The sequence below is a fragment of the Lactuca virosa genome, chromosome 6 (assembly GCF_052849685.1).
Source record: "Lactuca virosa cultivar CGN04683 chromosome 6, Lactuca_virosa_CGN04683_v6, whole genome shotgun sequence".
NCBI lineage: Eukaryota > Viridiplantae > Streptophyta > Magnoliopsida > Asterales > Asteraceae > Lactuca > Lactuca virosa.
The window spans coordinates 179,747,447-179,753,640 of NC_136431.1; the positions used below are offsets into that span (position 1 = coordinate 179,747,447).

Below are 6,194 nucleotides of genomic sequence, written 5' to 3' on the forward strand. Positions count from 1 at the left end.
ATTCTTGAAACTGAGACATGTGAGTTGTAGTTTGCAAGTCGGTTGCACATTGATAATATGTAAACGCACCAGTAACTTGGTGTTATAAAACATATTGTTGTGTGTGATTTGATGAGTAAGTACAAGCAAGCATTTGAGTCGAATTTTATCCGTTCCATTTACCCAATGTGGGATAAAAGCGATATTTGTGGGCCCTCGATGATTTAGTGATGACACCCTAAGCGCTTTGCCAAGCCTGGACTGATTTGATTTGTTCAATTAGTCAGTCGTCATGAATCCGAAAACGGGAAACAACTATTGGACAGAGATTGATTATAATTCATGTCTCATGTCCATATGATATCTTGTAAAACGGAGTAATATTTGATCCCTTATCTAAGGATACGTCACTGACTACGTCAGAGTTCGACAGCGGCTTTTGGTAACTAATATTTGCTAGTAAATTTTTCAAGTTATACTTGCAACTATAGTTATTAGACTTATCCAAGTGGGAGACTGTTGGATCAGGTGTCTAAGCCCATAACTATAATTGGTATGTACTTGAATTGATAGTAGCAATGTCCTTTTGGGTTGCCTTCAAACCTGGCAATTGAATAGGATAACTGTTGCAGAGAGAAGAATGATTTATTAATTTATTACTTGGTTAATAAATTCATTTGAAATCAAGATAAATGATTTATTAATGTATTATGGATATTGTTGGATTAGATGTCTAAGCCCATAACTATTATTGGTATGTATTCGACCCGAGCGTAGCATGGTCCATTTGGGTTGCATAACACCAAGACAATTTATTAGGATGGACTCTTGAGAGAAGGTTATATATGATTTGTTAATATATTATAAGTTATAATATATTAATATGAAATCATATGTTTTAATTAGTATTGATCAAGAATTAATTTGGAGTTAATTTACTGATCAAAAGAGTCTAATTAAATCTATGGGGACTAATTATGGTAATTATTTATATTTATATGTGTTGGCCTTATGATCCATGTTGGACCAAGTTTATGTATGGATACATAAAGAGTTGGGCCACATGAACCATGGATCATAACACCCATGGGTATGGATTTGGGTTATACCCATGACCTCTAAAATTCCACATATAAATATGTTACTTCATAGCCAAAATGACCACCAATGTATTCTTGGAGGATATGGATGGTTTGGTGAGGCTAGGATTCTCTCTCAAGAGTCACCTTTGTCCTAGGTGAGTTGTGATTCCATTTGAGGTGCAACACTTGGGGCACTGAGTTCTTAAAGGCCAAAGTCTTTCTAGCAACACCAAATACATCAAGACTTCAAGCCACATAAAAAGGTATGTTACTCTAACTAGTATCTTGTATTGTTTATGACAAATTACATGTTAGTTATAGGTTTAATGCCTTGGAAACCATTTGCATGTATAATTAGTGAAAACATAGATCCAAGGTATTTAGGGTTGTATGTGCACCATAGGATGTTGTAGTATACAAAACCCATCAGATATAATATATTAATTAGAAACCATATTGTTTAATTAATATTTAATCAGAATTAATTTAGAATTAATTTTGGGATTAAAGGAATTAATTGAAACTACAGGGACTAAAGGTGACAATGTTCAAAAGTTGAGCATTGAAGCATTCTAGAACCTCCCTTAGAGGTAGGGAACGAAATATAGAGTGTTCTAGGGTTTCATTGGGCTCTAAGGGTGCCTTGGAAGTCTTAGGAGGAAGTTAAGGGATCAGGGTTATCTAAGATACGCCTGCCTTATCCTAAACCTTCCTTATCACCTATATAAACCCCTATAGGGTTGGATTTCGTCCCATGCACTCCAAGAAAGGCTTAGAGCCAAATTTTCACTTCCTTTCTCTCTCTCCATAGTAATCCTTGGTTGCTAGGTTTGTTTGTGAGCCATTAGAGGCGCGACACTTGTGGCGCTTGCTACCAAAGCTCAAGATCTTCAAGGATTTGATTGTTATTACAATATAATAATAGAGGTATGTATCCTAACCCTAATTATATGTTAATTTAGAAAATTACATGTGCCGCCTAGGGTTTCTAGTTTTTGTATTCAATGATTGTGTGTCTAATAGTGAAAACATAGATCCTCAAATTAGGGTTGCATTCACACATAGGATTGTTTGTTATGTATAAAACCCAACAGAATGATCTAGCAAGCTAAGCTCACATTTGCAGTTTGGCACTCTTTGGACCATTATAAGAATTCAAGATCTAGATTTTTATCTATCTATCTATGTAGCTAGATCTTGAGTTTGGTCCCTTTTCCTCCTTATTCTTGGGTGTTGCAATGGATGGGTGATATGTGTATATTTATACATATAATTATACATCATAATTTAATATTTTAATTACTTTTATGCCCTTATTAGAACAAAAGATACTTAATTTGCTATGAATTATGTTGTAGGGAGAAAAGTCATGCATGGAGAAAAAAGGAAGCTGGAAGTTGGTAGCCGGATGCTGGAAGTTGGAAGTTGGAAGTTTGGATCAAAGGTCTTAAATGATGAAAAATATACCCAACATGGCGTGGTGGCCCTAACACGGCGTGGTGACTTGAAGATTCCCGATCAATTTCGAAGACTTGTAGAACACGGGATAAACACAAAGACCACGGTGTGGTGAACTTACCACGCCATGGTGATCTGATTTTTGGAAAACTATATAAAGACCTCATTCTCCTCCGAATTGGGACTTTTGGCTCTGAAGAATTCGACACTTTTGGAGGCAAAACACTGGTTTTAAGGCTTGGAAGCAAGGAGAATTAAGGCAACCAATCTCTACACTTTGATTTTTGATTAGTTTTTACCATGCCAAACTCTTTGAATTTCGATTTTGTGTTCTTGTTTGCTGAAATCATGAGCTAAATTCTCATGACTTTCATTTAGTGTAGGATGGATTGATTATTTGTGGTTGAATTTATGGATTAGATTTAATTCATTTTGGTTATTTGTTGATTTAGCTTATTAAAGAACCTCAAGTACTTTTGAGAACTATTTTCTCTACTTATTGTTGAATTTGATTAAGTTAGCATGACTATCTTCCTTAATTGAATTTGAATCTTATGATCTTGTGAATTGCAAAATTGTAGGACTATAGTTGTGAACAAAACCTAGGGTTAAGTAGAAAAGTAGGTAAAAAGGTATAAGAGCTAGTATATGATGACAAATCATATATAGAATTGAATCAATAAACTAAATTGATCAATCAATTATAAGTCTAGTCAATTCGAACCAAACACTAGTAAACTTGTAAGTTTGTCCGATTGATCACCGAATAAATAAGCTAGTTTGCTAAAGGATTAAATTAGTGAATATTAATTTGGTCATCTTAGGAATCGGTAACAAAAGAAATTAAATCCATTGCACTTCCATAAATCAACCATAATAACAAGTAAATCCGAAGCTAAACGAAAGCCTCTTACTCACCTTAGTTAATTCAATTTTTGTTCTCTTTCCTTAGTTTAGTGTCAACTTAAATAATTGATAATAGTTAGTTTGGTAATTTAAGTTACTAGTCTTGCAAAACTAGAAAAACAAAAAATTTTCTAATTTCATTCGTAATTAGTTAATAGTAGAATAAAGTCAATTAAAACACCATTCCTTGAGTTCGACACTTGTTCTTACCATAGCTATACTATTACATAATTAGGTACACTGCCTAGTGTGTTTAATAGTCTAGTGAAAGAAACATTAGTTTTATAAATTTCAAACTTGGACAAATATATACACACATAAAATATGCATCAAGTTTTTGGCGTCGTTGCCGGGGAACAGTGCAATCTTAATTACTTTTATTCTGTTATTTTATTAGGATTAGTTATTGTTTATTAAGTTTTATTTTTATACTAGGTTTTATTGCTTTTGACTCACCACGACGTGGGAAATTTTACCACGTCGTGGCATCGTAACAGTAGGACTTTATTTTTTGTTTTTGTTCTTTTTACGCGTTTCCTTTATTTACTTGCAGATTGTTTATGACCCGTGGATCAAAGTCATTTTTGATTCCACCACTTGAAGACCCGAAATCCGCTTTTCGCAAAAACAAAGACAAAATCGTAGGAGAACCCGCTACACCAAAGAAGTCACATTTTAAGAATATCAAGTCGGTTTTTGGCAAGAAGAAGGGAAAAGTGGGAGAATCCAGCAAAACACTGAAGGACGAAGACACAAAGAGGAATCCAACGAAGGAAGACACCGAGTACGAAACAGAAAAGGAAGGAAGCAAAACCAAATCTGAAACAGAAAGCGAGCTAAACAAAGAACACGACAACACCATGGTGAACATTGTCGACCTCTCGATGGAGGCGTACAAAAAGAGAATTCGAGACGACACTGGTATGGGGCTTGTGCAACCCACCATACCCGCCACTGCCACATTTGAACTTAAGGGGCATATCCTTACTGCATTAAAGGAGATTCCTTTCACCGGAAAGGATCATGAAGACGCTTATAAGCATCTAGATGAAATCAAAGACATCGCCGAGTACTTTAACATTCTAAATGTACCAAGAGAAACGGTGTTGTTGAGGATGCTCCCTGTCACTTTTAAGGGAGCCGGGAAGGATTGGCTGAAAGCACTACCACCGGGCACGATTATTGCATGGGAAAAAATGCGTGAATTGTTTTCGGAAAAGTTTTGCCCACCATCCAAGGTGTCTAAGCTCAAAAAGTCCATCGCCAATTTTGAACAACAAATGGGGGAGTCGTTGTACGAAGCATGGGAGAGCTACAAGGGCCTAATTAGGAATTTCCCACAAAAATGACCTCAATGTGCAACAAGAAGTGTCGATCTTTTATGATGGGGTAATTGTCACCACTAGACAAATCCTTGACTCTCAAGTCCCCTTAAAAAAGAAAATTTCGGCAGAAGTTAGGGAACTCATTGAAGAATTCTCTAAGCACTCTAGGGATTACCATAATCCAAGGAATGACGTAACGAGGGGTTCATCTAATGCTGCTTCGAAAGATATGTCGGCAGTATTGGCAATGCTACAAAACATGGATAGAAGAATGACTAAAATGGATCAAACAATCCATGTTATTCGGGTTGGGTGTGAAAACTGCAATGGACCGCATTTGACTAAGCATTGTGACCTTGATGAGAATGGGAACCGAAAGGTTCAAGCATGCTACTTGAGTGGAGATCGTTTTGATGAAGACTGGCGAAAACCCAAGAAAAAATGGTTACCCTATGATGATATAAAAAGGCCAAGGAAGAAAAGTATGAACAAAAAGGGAGAGGCTTTTACCAAAGAGAGGAACCACCGGTTGAAAAGAAATCTGATTTTGAGACTATGCTCACCCGATTTGCAGCCGCATCTGAAAAAAGGCACGAGGGAACTGAAGCAGCAATTAAAGAAGAACAACTAATGATGAAAGAGCAACAAACATTGATGAAGGAACAACAAGAGATGATGAAAAACCAGCAAGCACTATTTAGAAATCAACAATCTTCTATCCTCAACATAGAACAACAACTCGGGAAACTAGCTAAGCAATTCAATGAAAGACCCATGGGAGGACTTTCAGAGAACACCGAACAAAACCCGAGAGGAGCTCACATCCAAGCCATTACCACGAAAAGTAGGAAAATTATTACTCATTTAACGCCCATAGACAGAAACAACCCGGATGTGGAGAAGAAAGATCAAGAAGAAAGTCAAAAACAAGGATCTGAACAATCGCCACGACGTGCTACAAATGCCACGGTGTGGCCAGAAGTAGAAAAGAAAAATGATGAACCCGTAATTCCTTACCGGCCACCATTTCCATTCCCAAGTAGAGAAATTCAATAGAAGCATGCTGAAGAATATCGGAGGTTCTTAGACCACATAAATTCTCTTTAAATAAATATCCCCTTCCTTGAGGCCCTACTTGAAATGCCTAAATATGCCAAGTTCCTCAAGGACCTTTTAACAAACCGAAAGAAAATGGAGGGACTATCAAAGGTAGTATTAAATGAAACTTGTTCCGGTGCAATGCTAAACATGTTACCGAAAAAGATGGGTGATCCGGGAAGCATAACCTTACCATGCCAATTCAGGAATCTAGCAACTAGCCATGTTCTAGCCGATTTGGGAGCCAGTGTTAATTTGATGCCCTATTCATTTTTCAAGAAGCTTGACCTCCCTGAACCAAGACCGGTCCGCATGGTCATACACTTAGCTAACAAGACCATGACCT

General features: G+C 36.7%; 1 non-coding gene across 1 annotated transcript; it reads right to left on the minus strand.

Annotated features, from left to right (window-relative positions):
• Positions 1-4,669: 4,669 nt before the first annotated feature.
• Positions 4,670-4,777, minus strand: LOC145123168 (small nucleolar RNA R71). Its single transcript, XR_013715041.1, has one exon. It is a non-coding gene; the product is annotated as a small nucleolar RNA R71 (small nucleolar RNA).
• Between the last annotated feature and the right edge of the window lie 1,417 nt (positions 4,778-6,194).